General features: G+C 40.6%; 1 protein-coding gene across 5 annotated transcripts in view; it reads left to right on the top strand.

The window, feature by feature from the left end:
• The first annotated feature begins 350 nt into the window (after positions 1–350).
• The window catches only part of ERBIN (erbb2 interacting protein), a 169,693-nt gene continuing 155,978 nt past the window's right edge, over positions 351–14,065 (top strand). For 3 of the 5 annotated variants that reach the window (XM_049864714.1, XM_049864723.1, XM_049864730.1), the window contains exon 1: positions 354–1,032. The gene's annotated coding sequence lies outside the window, so the exon portion shown is untranslated. Of the gene's footprint in view, positions 1,033–14,065 lie in introns of all 5 variants that reach the window. The other 2 variants (XM_049864706.1, XM_049864695.1) reach the window with 2 other exon arrangements.

A 14,065-nucleotide genomic window follows, 5' to 3' on the forward strand; every position in this document is an offset into this window, starting at 1 on the left:
CTTCCACCTCGCCGGGGCGGTGGCGCTGTTGCTGTCGCGGCCTGTGAGGCAGTAACTCCTCTCCACCCCAGCCCCTTCCTCCTCCTTTCTCTCCTCTCCCTCCCTCCCCTCCCCTCCCCTCTCCTCGCTGTCCCTAGCTCGAGTGAATGTGGCGCGGCAGCGCGGGACGCAGCCTCGGCGCCTGCCGCGGCCCCACGAGCTCGTGAGGAGACGCCGCCGGCTGTCCCCTCCCCCTGCGCTTCTTGGGGGAGCCACAGCCGCTGGGGAAGAAGAGCGCTGAGGGGAGCGAAGGGACGGCGGCGGGAAAACCGGGGAGGGAGCAGAAGAGGGTCCGAGGACGGGGAAGGGAAGGCGGGGAGGGACGGACGGAAGGACGGACAGCCCGACGGACGGCCCGGGGAGGGGTCCGCCAGCGAGTCTCCCCGGCCCCTCGGTTCCGGCTCCGGGCGGCGGCAGCAGCGCGGGCGAAGGGCGCGGCAGGCGCTATCGAGACAATAACCCCGCCGCCCGGCTCTGGGGGCGGCGGCAGCGAAGAGGAGGTGGCGGCCTAGTGCGGCCGAGGCTCGCCGAGCACCTCGGCGGCGTCTAGTACCGCGTCGGCCGGGTTCCGCCTCCGTCGGGTGTACGGGGCGCCCGGGGCCCGAGCCCCAGGCTCCCCGCGGACGCCCCCTCCCCGGAGTGCGGGGAGCTGGTTTTCCGGGTTCCCCTGGACGGAGCTGGATCCTGCTTCTCGCCGAGGCAGGAAGTGAGTTTCGCACGGTAATTCCGGGCGTGTCACGAGTGAGAAGTCTCCCCCCCCTGCGGAGAGCCTACTTGGGGCTGGGAAACTCCTGCAAAACTCGAGACCCGGAAACCAGCCCGCATCCCAACCCCCACCAAAGCAACCTACTCTTCTTACTGCGGGAGGCCGCTCCACATCCGCTCTCACCGGAGGGAGAAATTCGACTGGATCCAAAGTGACTCATGAAGGAAAGGAAATCATGTCAGGCGAAGCCTTGAAAAAGCTGCCCTGAGACACTGCCCGACCGAAAGGTAATTTTCACGAAAAGTGTCTAGAAGTCACAAAGTTCGTGGGCCAGGAAAGACTTTAGTGTTTCTCACTTTTCCGCAAAGTTGCCCTAAATTCTCTTGTAATATCGAATATAGTTTAGTTGTTACATAGTACTGAGGTTCCCCCCCCCCCCCACTTTTTTCCCCTCTACCATCTAGGCTCTGGTTATTTTAAAAGATTTTAAGAATGCGGTGGGACGAAAAGTTCTCTGCAGTCCGAAGAAAGAGTGCCTTTGTTTAGCACAAGGTGCAGAAGTTTTACTTTTCCTGAACATATACAATGTATATTTTTTTTATTAAGTTGCTGAGTCTGGCAACTCTTGTTTTGGAAGAAAGGTCGCTGCAGCGAGTGGTTCGCTTTTAAGAGATGGCAGCCACATTTGTTCATACTGTTACCGATTATTTTGGTTAATTATATACAGAGACTTTGTAGTTCAAGCCCTTATAAATATATTGGAGCTTATTAACAAAAACAAAAAAGCGTTGCCATTCTTAATCGTTTTTCTGGGCGGGTAATATATTTCTTTAGGTAATAACTTGTTCCTTTCAGACGTTTAGAACCTTATAATACTTATTTCGTTAATTGAAAGCAAGTATCTGTTAGATTTTTCCTGTAACTGTCCTAGTAGGAAGAAAAAGGAGGGGGTAGGGGTTATGGATGAAGAGAGGTATACTTAAAAAAAAAAACAAAAAACAACGCACCTGTAACTGGTTTGATTTGCGTGCCAGGACTTCTTTGCAACTGAGAACCGAATGTGTAGGAAGAGAAGTAAAAGGACTTTCGTGGAAGTCACATTGATTTTGATACAAAGCAGTACTTTTTGAATAGTGCAGTATTTACATTTTTGTATTGCCACAAATGTTTTTACCAGGTTCTGCTTAATGCCAGGTACCTACTGAGGGGGAGAGATTCATGAAGCATGGCAGACGTTCCACCAGTCAGAGTTATGAACACTTCTGAACCAATGGGTTGTCTTCTTAGATAAAACTAGTTTTGGTTGCCGGAAACCCGGATTGTTTTTTCAGTGGTGTTTTACTGTGTCTGTGTTTTGAAGTTTAGCTTTTCCCGGTACTTTTGTGGTAAAGGGGGGTGAAGATAATATACTGTGCTTTTGAATAAATATTGGATAAATACAGTATTCCGTTGGTAGGTGTATCTTTATAAATTTATGTTTTGCTTGCCCATGAGACCTCAAGTAGTTACCGGAAACCTGAGGAAAAAGTTGCCTTTCTTTAGTTCAAAGAAGAGGTGATCTTAAAAATCAGAATCAAGTATTTCACAGCTTGTTCTTTGTTACTTTACTAACCACATTTCAAAAAGTGAATCTTTTAATTTTTAGTATGTATCGTTTTAATATTTTCCCAGAGCCTAGTCTCTAGACCTGTGTGTGTTTGTGAACCACCAAGCAATTATTATTACGTCAAACTAGCTTTATCAAGGAGTTTAAAATGCATTACTGATTTACTTTGTGATTTTGGAATGTATGGTTAGGCAGTGGAAGAGGTTATTCTTGGGCATCTGAAAGAGCGGAACAAAATAAATGACATTGAACTTCAGTTTCCTTATATGGCTTATACTTGGCCTCAGAGTACCAAAGTCTTAATAGAGCAAATCTTTTACAGAGACTTAACTTTGTGAAGATGTTTCTCTATATTAGTAAATTTTATTTAAAAAAAAAATTGTAGCACCTAAATATTTAAAACCGGTTATAAGCTATAGTTCTTGACTTTTTTTCATTGTTGAGGGAATAGTAGTATGTTTAGATGCAGGCAACACATTTTTAAAAGTGAGGTGCTCACCTTTGTATCTGTGTTTGGGTCCTTTTTTTCCCCCTCAGCAAGGTGTAATTTGTGGTTCACTTAGAATTCTATGAGTTTAGTGTTGAATTTTAGGTTTATGAATGAATTTTAGGTTTTAATCTTGTCAAACAATAAATATTTTAAACTCTTTTTTAAAAATATAGTGACAAAGGTTTGAAAAGATACTTGTTTTAGAGAGACAATCAGTTCAAGTATTTTAAATGGCTTCAAAAATTTGGATATTCTTAGTATCGTGGGTTTTCTTGGATTAAATTAGCAAATATAGAGTACTTCCAAAGTGTTTTGCTTATATTGCACAAAATACATATTTAATGGCTGTTTGTTGAAGGTAATCATGTTTTCATTAGTGATGTATTTAACTCATCCGTCAACTAATCATTTCAAGTAGTAAGATACGAAGTCAGCCTGCTGCTTGTGATCAAGCTATTGGAAATTTTCCACATATGAAAGTTTGTGGAGGCTCAAATATGGAAACCAAATTTTTATTGCATGGCATTCCTTAGGATACCCTGCTGGGGTAGTTAAGAGCTATGGCTGTTACCAAAAGGTCAGCAGTTTGAATCCACCAGGTGCTTCTTGGAAAATGAAGTGATAGCCATAACTGGAGATTTTTATATATATCATTGGTAAATCTCTAAAATGGTATCGAAGTATTGGTAATACCTTATGTCTAAGAAACACACTTTGACAGTTTGGAAAACTATGTACATATCTAGGCATTTTATTTTTTATTTTGATTTAGATGAAAGTTTACAGAACAAATCAGTTTCTCATTAAACAGTTAATACATGAATTGTTTTGTGACATTGGTTGCCAACCCCGCAATGTGTCAACACTCTCCACTTCTCCACCCCAGATTCCCTGTTTCCGATTGTCCAGTTTTCCTGTCCCTTCCTGCCTTCTTGTATTTGCTGTTGGGCTGGTGTGCCCATTAGTCTCCTATACATCATTGAACTGTGGAGCACATTCCTCATTTATGTTACTGTTGGCCCTATAACAAAACCAAAACCAAACCTGTTGCCTCAAGTCAATTCCAACTCAAAACAACAACAGCAACAAATCTGTTGCGACTCACAGTGACCCTGTAGGACAGTAGAACTGCCCCACAGAGTGTCCAAGGAGCAGTTGGTGGATTCGAACTGCTCACCTTTTGGTTAGCAGTCAAGCTCTGTTTAATCTTTGGCTGAAGCGTGAACCTCAAGAGTGACTTCAATACAGCATTAAAAGGGTATCTGGGGGGCCATTCTCTTGGGGTTTCTCCAGTCTCTGTCAGACCAACAAGCTTGGTCTTTCGTTTTTTGTGAATTTGAATTTCGTTCTATATTTTTCTCCTACTCTGTCCAGGACCGTCTGTTTTGTTCCCTGCCAGAGCAGTCGGTGGTGGTAACCTGGTACCATCTAGTTGTTCTGGGCTGAGTCTGGCGGAGGTTGTGGTATTTGTGGTCCATTAGTTCTCTGGAATAATCCTTCCCTTGTGTCTTTGGTCTTCATCATCTTGGATGGGACCAGTAGATGTATCTTAGATGGCCATTCACAGGCTTTTGAGAACCCTAGTCGCTACTTACCACAGTTGGATGTAGAACATTTTCTTTATAGACTGTTATACCAGTTGAGCTAGATGTCCACCAAGATATCTAGGCATTTTAAATAATTGCTTATAGATTATGTGATTTAGAGTTTAGAGATAGATTATGACAATGTTTAAAAGGATTTGGGATTATGCAGAACTTCAGTGATGGATAGCAAAGTAGTTTTGTTTTTTTTTTGGTAATTGCTACTTACCCATGTTATCTTTAAATGCACCTTTACTTTGTTGCTTGCATTTTCATTTTAACTCTTTGCGTTGCTCATCCATTTCTTTATCTGTTCCATGATTTATTTTTTTCTGGGAATACTGCATTATAAACCCTTAGTGATGTCTTTTTTCCTTTCCTGACTACGTGTGCGTATGTACATTGTGTTTAGCTATTCACAATAAAGATTATTCAGTTTTTGAATGCATACTATTTGCTCTTGCTACAGAAAATGTATAAATGAATTATGTTGTATAATATCTACTTTTAAATTTTCTAAGGAAATAAGCTCAGCAATTCTTCTGCCTTTCTCTGATTTATTGCACATTATCGTTACTATTATTGTTTATTTCTGGGTGCCTATTTTTTTTTATTATCACTATTTAACTCTTGGCCATACTGTCCCTAGTTTTAAGGTTTATCTTTTTAGCTTTCTCCTCTTCAACCCACTGCTGTCGAGTCAATTCCAACTCATAGCGACCCCATAGGACAGAGTAGAACTGCCCCATAGAGTTTCCAAGGAGCGCCTGGCGGATTTGACCTGCCAACCTTTTGGTCAGCAGCCGTAGCACTTAACCAGTACTCCACCGGGGTTTCGTTTTTCCTCTTAGGTATCCTAATTATAAATAAAGAAATCTAGCTGTTCAGCTTTCTTTTCTAAGTACTTGAGCTTCCTATTTTTATGATTAGCTTCATTTACTTCCCCTATTTTCTTCATGTTCAACTCTGTTGTTTATATTGTTGCCCTTCCCTTCTTCCCCGCACTTTATTGAAAACACAGAGTAGAAAAACTTTTTGGTGAACCCCATTTAATTCCAAATAATCCTTTTACATTTCAACTTGGTTTATATGCCACTGTTTTAACTTGGATACTTATTAACATATTATTATACTTTGTTTCCTTCCGTCTCTCTTTTTTCTTTAATGTCTTCAGAATTACCTTGCTTAGTTACTGTTACAATAAGATTCTTACCCTTGATACCTCAGGTTGTTATGGGTTATTATACTAAGACTCTGCACCTTTTTTTTGATTATGCTTTTGACCTCTTAAATCATATGAGGTTATTTACCTGCACTTTCTTTTTCCATTTTGTTCCTTTCCCTCCTGTCCTGTAGCAGCCATATAAAACTTGTTGCCATCGAGTCAGTTGTGACTCATGGTGACCCCACGTGTTACAGAGTAAAACTGCTCAGTAGGGTTTTCTTGGTACAAACAGTTAAGCGCTTGTAAAAAAACTGCATGGGAGCAGTGTCTGACCTCCTCTAACCCCAGGAGGGGGAAGAAGAATCAAGATAACAACCCAAGGCTGATTGCTATGAGGCAGGGTCAGACATGCCTCCTGTCTGCACCATATCTACTAATTCTGACAGCAGCCGTTCCTCCCACAGCACTCTACTTTTCTGCTGGGTTTGGTAATTTCATTGCAATAGATACACAGAACTCACAGACCATACTCGAGATTATGGGGTTTATTAGAGAAGTTAACAGTTACAATTCAGGCTCAGAAACACTCAGGATACAGTTTTTCTGTCAGGATAACCTCTTTCCAACTGTCCTTGCAGGGAAGCCTCTCCCTGGCCCTCAGTCTCTGCCCAAAGGCACTCAGCTTTCTATCTCCATGGGCCGGGAAGCCCACCACACCATCTCCTCCTGCCAAGTCTCTGCTGCTGGGTCTCTCCTTCCTTGGTGGTAGTGGGTTCTTTCTCTCTGCCCTGGAACTGGCTCTTTTTTAAGGCAAAACTGGCCGATCCTCTTGGTAGGCCAATTCCACGCAATCACTTGGGTGGGAGTTACAAGACCATGGTGAGAAAGGCCATACTAAGTAACTGATCACACCACTGCACTTAACTGTTAGCCAAAAGGCTGGCTGTTTGAACCCACCCAAAGGTACCTCAGAAGATAGCCTTAGCAATCTGCTTCCGAAAGCTCACAGCCTTGAAAATCCTATGGAGCAGTTCTACTCTGGCTCATGTGGGGTTGCCACGAGTCAGAGTTAACTGGATGGCAACTAACATCTTTACAGCAGCAGATTGCCAGGCCTTTCTTTTCACAGCACTGCTCAGTGGATTTGAACTGCAAATCTTTAGGTCAGTGGTCAGCATAAACTGTTGTGGGGCCTTTCTCTATCACAGTGTCCCTAAGTTTTGGAATTATGTTCCTGTGTCTGCTGTCTCTAAACTGTGGAATGCTATCACTAATTTTTATTCTTGAGTCACTTCTAGTCTCAAAGATATGTCAAATTTTTTCTAGGCACCAGTAGATGAAGGCGTTACCGGGTTTTATAATGATAGCATGTAAGTGAGGAGCCCTGGTTGCCCAGTGGTTAAAGCACTTGGCTGCTAACCAAAAGGTCGGTGGTTCGAACCCACCTGCTGCTCCATGGAAGAACGATGTAGTGGTCTGCTTCTGTAAGAATTTACAGAAACCATATTGGGCAGTTCTGCTCTGCCCTTTAGGGCTGCTGTGAGTTGGAATTGTTTGGTTTGTGGGTTTGTTTGGTTTGTGGAGTATGTAAGGCAACAGAAAAAAGTATACATAGAAATTAATTTGGTAAAGTAAGACCACTTATCTGGAGATTATCTGTGGTTTTAGGTATACAGGATGTAGAGAAAAACTAGAAAATAATAATAAGACAAGTAAGCAATCAAAATGAACATAATAAAGTCTGGGGATTTCACTTATAGGGACATCCTTATTCAGAGCCCATTTACTTTTGTATGAAGCAGGCTTAGTTTCCTGGCTTTTTGGTGTATTAGAAGGAATAAGAAAGACAGGCACCTTGACAGCATCATGAAGTAATGGCTATAGTCTTACAATGAGTGAATAGAAAAATGGGAAGAAAACTGAATAACTTAGGAAATAGAGTAGCCTGGAGCACTTTACTTTTGGGCAAAATGCATAATACATTTCTTTTGCCCTTAGGAGGATGCACTCTATTATAGCCTGGTGTGATTACAAGTAACAGTCCTAATGGAGCTGTTAGCACCCTTTTTGGTCTTAGGATCCCATTGAAAACAACAACAGTCTGCCTTGAGCATTATAATCTTTTTGAAACTGCCTGGAATGAGATTGACAACAGCAATTCTAAAGATTAGATAGGAACCTTAGGGGGCAGTGAGTTCGTTAATGGAGAAGGAATAACTCAGAAAAGGTGAGAATGGTTACACAACTCGAAGAATATAATCAGTGTTACTAAATGGTACATGTAGAAACCGTTGAATGGTATACGTTTTGATGTGTATATTCTCAACATCAACAAAATAAATAAAATTATAGGATTAAAAAAATCAACTGAAAAACAACAGCAACAACAAAAAACAAACCCATTGCTGTGGAGCCGATTCTGACTCATGGCAGCCCTGTGTGTTGAAAAGTAGAACTTTTCCATAAGATTTTCTTGGTTATAATCTTTAAGGAAGTACATTGCCAGGTCTTCCTTCTGCAATGCTGCTGAGTGGGTTTGCACCACCTAGGGACCTTTTAGGGTCCCTTCGTACTCTTAAAAATGATTGAGAACTCCAAAGAACTTTGGTTTATGTGGGTTATACTTATTATATTTATCATATTAGAAATTAAAACTAAAGGACTTAAAAATAGCAAGAAATCATTACAGGTTAACATAAATAACATTGTTTTAATGAAAAATAACTATTTTTCAAAACAATATTTAGCAGAAAGAGTGCCATTGTCACATATTTTGCAAGTTTTTTTTTATGTTCAGTTTAATCACAGACAGCTGGATTCTCATATCTGCTTCTGCATTCAGTCTGTTGCAATATGTTGTTTTGCTTGAAGTATATGAAGAAAATCCAGCCTTACACAATAAGTAGTTGGAAAAGAGTGAAGTATTTTCATAGCCTTTTTAGATTAAAAAACTGTGAATATTTTTTGATATTCCACCAAAATTTTACTAGAAACACCCAAACCCACTGCCATTGAGTCAATTCCGACTCATAGTGACCCTACAGGACAGAGTGGAACTGCTCCATAGGGTTTCCAAAGCTGTAAATCTTTACAGAAGGTGACTGCCACATTTTTCTCCTGCAGAGCAGCTGGTGGGTTTGAACCGCTGGTGTTTTGGTTAGCAGTCGAGTGCTTTAATCACTGCACTCTGGTTTTTAAAGGTTGGTTGCAATGTGAAACCTGAATACATATCAATGAACTTTTCATTTCTTGTTATCTTAAAATCCATGGGTTTATGTTTTACTTTGGATGAGTCTTTTATCTATTCATGATTTTGTAACTTCATGTATTGTTGATGTGGAAAATATTGGTTCGTTGAATTACGGTATTTTTACACAATATAATGTGCGCCTTCTGCATTAGTTTGCCAACTGCTCCCATCTCCCATGAGGTATTTTCATAAGCACACTATGCTAGTTTTATTTTTATAGCAATATGTAAAAAAGTCAGCATAGTGGTGCTTATGGAAATACCTTGTGGGTGGAAGGCAGGGTTGGTTGGCAAACAAATGTAGAAGGTGTGTATTATAGGAAACCCTGGTGGCATAGTGGTTAAGAGTTTGGCTGCTAACCAAGAGGTAGGCAATTCGAATCCACCAGGCGCTCCTTGGAAACCCTGTGGGGGCAGTTCTGCTCTGTCCTGTAGGGTCGCTATGAGTTGGAATCGACTCGATGGCAGCAGGGTTTTTTTTTTTTTTTCCTATAGTACACATATTTTCTAAATGTTGACAAGATTGATGATGCAGTAGGAAAAAAACCAAACATTTAATATCACCACTAATCTAGTAGGAAAAGCCTTTAAATGTTGTGTGGAAGATAAAAGTCTTTCTAGATTTCTAATTTTCTATTTGAAAGCTCAAATTTTAATCATTAGTAACAAATATCAGTTTTTTTCCCTTGAAAAACTTACAGGCTTACTTGGTTTATTTTCTTAAAAAAAAAAAAAAAAGGCCACCAAGTTCCTGACCCTGAGTAACATTAGTTTGTCATTTGTTCAAATAGGTTTTGATGCTGTTTCATGAAAAAAGAACTAAACTTAGCTCATAAATCAAACTAATTACACAAGTGCTTTTTTTCAAGATTCCTATTCCTTCACATTGAATATTAAAAAGAAATGAAGAGTTGAGATTTAATAAAATTATTTTTTACTGCTTTCTTGAAGATATTCTTAAGGCGACATTTAAAAGGAAATCTGGGAATATGTGGTAGCGCTGGTATAGCTTGATACCCCTGCCTTTATTTGTGCTAAGGTGCCAGCAGTTTTATCCACCATTGCTTTTGCACTGTCAGTATAAAATGTCAATATAATGGAAAAAGGCAAATGACATTTTAGCATTATTATGAAAATAGATTTGACCTGAAAGATCCCCTAAAAGTATCTGTGGACTTCCAACACCTGTGACCACACTTTGAGAACCTAGATGGTTTTATTGGGATTTATGGAGCTTTCATTACTTTTTCCCATTTTTCTTTGTCTTTTTGGTATTGCATTCTGGTGAATCTAATCTTTTGGCTCACTTACTTGGTCTTCAGTTTTTTTCAACTTTTTAATTACAATTTTTTTAAAAATGAAGTTTCAAAGAACTTTGTTGCTTTTTCATTGGAATCAGCTTTTATTTTTCAGTTGCACTTTTGGACATGCAACCTCTTGGATCTCTCAGATGTTATTATTTTAACATTTTTTGTTTCCTCTACTAACACTGTTGACCTTATTGTGTTTGGTATATCCATCATGCCTTTGGTTTTTCCTCAAATGTTAGATTTTTCATGGTGGCTAAAGTTTTATATTATGGTCTAGACTAAACTGGATTGGTCATTTAAGTGTTATTTCCCCATCTCAAGTGAATCCCTGTTTATCCAGCTTTGGTAATTGCTTAGAAGAGGAAAGGAAGGAATATTTAGCTGAAACCTCTTTTTTTTTTTTTTAATTTTTATTGTGCTTTAAATGAAAGTTTACAAATCAAATCAGTCTCTCACACAAAAACTTACATACACCTTGCTGCATACTCCCAATTGCTCTCCCCCTAATGAAACAGCCCTCTCCCTCCCTCCACTCTCTTCGTGTCCATCGCCAGCTTCTAGCCCCCTTCTACCTTCTCATTTCCCCTCCGGACAGGAGATGTCAACATAGTGTCAAGTGTCCACCTGATCCACGAAGCTCACTCTCACGAGCATCCCTCTCCATCCCATTGTCCAGTCCAGTCCCTGTCTGAAGAGTTGGCTTTGGGAATGGTTCCTGCCCTCCACCAACAGAAGGTCTGGGGGCGTGACCACCGGTGTCCTTCTAGTCTCAGTCAGACCGTTGAGTCTGGTCTTTTTACAAGAATTTGGAGTCTGCATCCCACTGCTCTCCTGCTCCCTCAGGGGTTCTCTGTTGTGTTCCCCATGAAGGCAGCCATTGGTTGTAGCCAGGCACCATCTAGTTCTGCTCTCAGGCTGATGTAGTCTCTGGTTTATGTGGCCCTTTCTGTCTCTTGGGCTCGTAATTACCTTGTGTCCTCAGTGTTCTTCATTCTCCTTTGATCCAGGTGGGCTGAGACCAATTGATGCATCTTAGATGGCCACTTGCTAGTGTTTAAGACCCCAGACGCCACTCTGCAAAGTGGGTTGCAGAATGTGAAACCTCTCTTTTAGGGTGTGTGGGTAGTTGGTTCTCTTGGTCTGTTTCCTGTCTCTCAGAGATAACGCCCCTGTTTTTGCAGTACTGCTGCCTAAGTGTTAGCTCTCTCACAGTACAGAGAGCTGTACTGGAGGCCTTAGCCATGCTGGGGTTAGCCACTTTAGCATGGAATTAGTGCAGCTGTTCTGCCATGATTTTATTACCTGGCTAACTGCCCAGGACACACTTTCCGCAATGCTTGCTAAGAAAACTTACCCTTTTTTGAGATCCCACTTTGTGCTTGTTTTGGGCATCTGGTTCTTCAGTTGTGTTGTGTTTTGTTGATGTTTTCTACCCCCCCCCCCCATATGCTCTGTATTTTCTAGAAATTCCTTTCTGTTCTGATCTGTAGGTATACCCTGACCAGTTTTTCAGCACTGCTATAGGGAAACCCTGGTGACATAGTGGTTAAGTGCTTTGGCTGCTAACCGAAAGGTCAGCAGTTCAAATCTGCCAGGTGCTCCTTGGAAGCTCTGTGGGGCAGTTCTGCTGTGTCCTAAAGGGTCATTAGGAGTTGGAAGTGACTAGAAGGCAACGGGTTTTATATGGTTGCTATAAGTCAGAATTGACCTGACAGCAACGGGTTTGGTTTTTGGGTTATAGATTTATTGATGGAGCCCTGGTGGTGCAGTGGTTAAAAGCTCAGCTGCTGACCAAAAGGCAGGCAGTTTGAATTGACCAGTCACTTTTTGGAAACCCTATGGGGCAATTCTATTTTATCCTGTACAGTCATGATGAGTCGGAATCTACTTGATGGCCATGGGTTCGGTTTTGTTTTTTTACAGATTTATTGTAATTATTCATATTTTAAAGTTTCAGACAATCATGAAACATACAGAAAAGTTGGATGCATGTTATAAAGAACTTTTTTGTTCTTGAACCATTGTTAGTAAAGTTGCCAACCTGATGCCCCGTTGCTCCCAAATACAAAAACTTTCTCCCGTATAACAAATGACATCATAACTGTCAATATCAGGATGTTAACACGAATGCATTGCTTACTAACATCTAACTTTCAGACCTTATTCAGGTTTTACCGGTTTTCCCAAAAATGTCTTTTAGAGCAAAATAATTCAGTTCAGAATCACGAGTTACATTTAGCTGTCAGGTCTCTTCAAATGTCTTCAACCCAGAACAATTTATGTCTTTACTTTCATGGCTTTCACACTTTTGAGGATTATTTTCAAAATCTCTCAGGTTTTTTTTTGTAGTTATAACACCAGTTATTTTGTAGAATACCCTCAATATGCCTTTGCCTGCTGTTTTTTCATGATTAGATCTTTGATTAGATTTCCATGATTAGACTTTTATTAGATTTCCTTTCTTAGATTTTTGGTTGGTGATGTAAAAGTGATGCTGCATTCTTCTCATGGCATCTTATCAGGTGACAGACTATTTCAATTTGTCCCAGTACTGATGTTGTTCACTTTGATTATATGATGAAGGTTGTGACGGTCAGGCTCCTCTTTTGTCAAAGTACTCTTTCTCCACTTGTAATTAATAAGTACTGTGGGGAGGTAGTTTGAAACAAGGAACCCTGGCGGTGCAGTGGTTAAGTGCTTGGCTTCTAACTGAAAAGTCAGCAGTTTGAACCCACCAGCTGCTTTTTGGGAGAATACTTCTGTAAAGATTATAGCCTTGGAAACCATATGGGGCAGTTCTACCCTGTCCTATAGGGTCGCTATGAGTTGGAATAGACTCGATGGCACACAATAGCATTTTGAAACTATGTAAATATTCTGTCCCTCATCAGACTTATTTGTTCATTTATTTACATCTATCTAGACTCATGATTTCCTGTAATTGTTCAGGGGCTTATAATCCATTATCGTTTAGTATTTTTAATGCTGAATCGTTCCTTATTTGTCCAGTAAGAACCTCTTCCATCTGACTTTTCTATTTTCTTTTTGAGATGTCTGTTCCTTCTTTGAGCACTTTCTTGCTTTCTAGCACAGAAAGTCATACCTGACTTATCTTCTGTTTTGGTGGGAAATGGTACTTAGATGCCAAGATCTGGTAATTGCATGTGCTTATTTCTCTTGGGATGTTGCTATTCTCAAGCCTTCTTAGTGTACAGAGATAGAAATATTTGTACACACACACACAAATTTACATCTATATTTCTATATCTAACCATGAGTTCACAATAGTATCTCCAATTCAAATCCAGCATCACGGGGTTCATTCTTGTTTTTTTCCTTTCCGTTTTTGTAACTCATCCGTGACAGTGAAGTTTATTTTTTTTTTCTATACTTTTTTGTTAGGGAGATGAGGTAAACATTTGTTCAGACAGACATTTTGAACCAGAAGTGTCTGCAGTCCAATTAATTTCAGAATAAATTCTAAAGTGATAAAATTCTAAAACTTAAAAAAGACAAGCTTTATTTATATGGTAAAATAAATTCAGGTGGAATATTTTATTCCTCAGTAATTCCAGGCTACTATGTGAAAGGTGAAGGAGCCCTGATGGCGAAATGGTTAAGCACTCATCTGCTAACCAAAGGGTTGGCATTTCCAACCCACCAGCTGCTCCGTGGTAGAAAAGACCTGACAATCTGCTCCCGTAAAGATTACAGCCTAGGCAACCCTATGTGGCAGTTCTGCGCTGCCGTATAGGGTCACTATGACCCAGAATCGACTCAGTGGCACCTAACAACAACAATGTGAAAGGTGGGTGGAGAGAATCTAGTACTTTTTTTTTTATATTGGACAAGTTCCTTGTGGAGATAATGCTGGAAGCTTAGGTTCAATATGAGTGCAGTGACTTTGATGCAACTGT

Source organism: Elephas maximus, chromosome 2 (genome assembly GCF_024166365.1).
Source record: "Elephas maximus indicus isolate mEleMax1 chromosome 2, mEleMax1 primary haplotype, whole genome shotgun sequence".
Lineage (NCBI taxonomy): Eukaryota > Metazoa > Chordata > Mammalia > Proboscidea > Elephantidae > Elephas > Elephas maximus.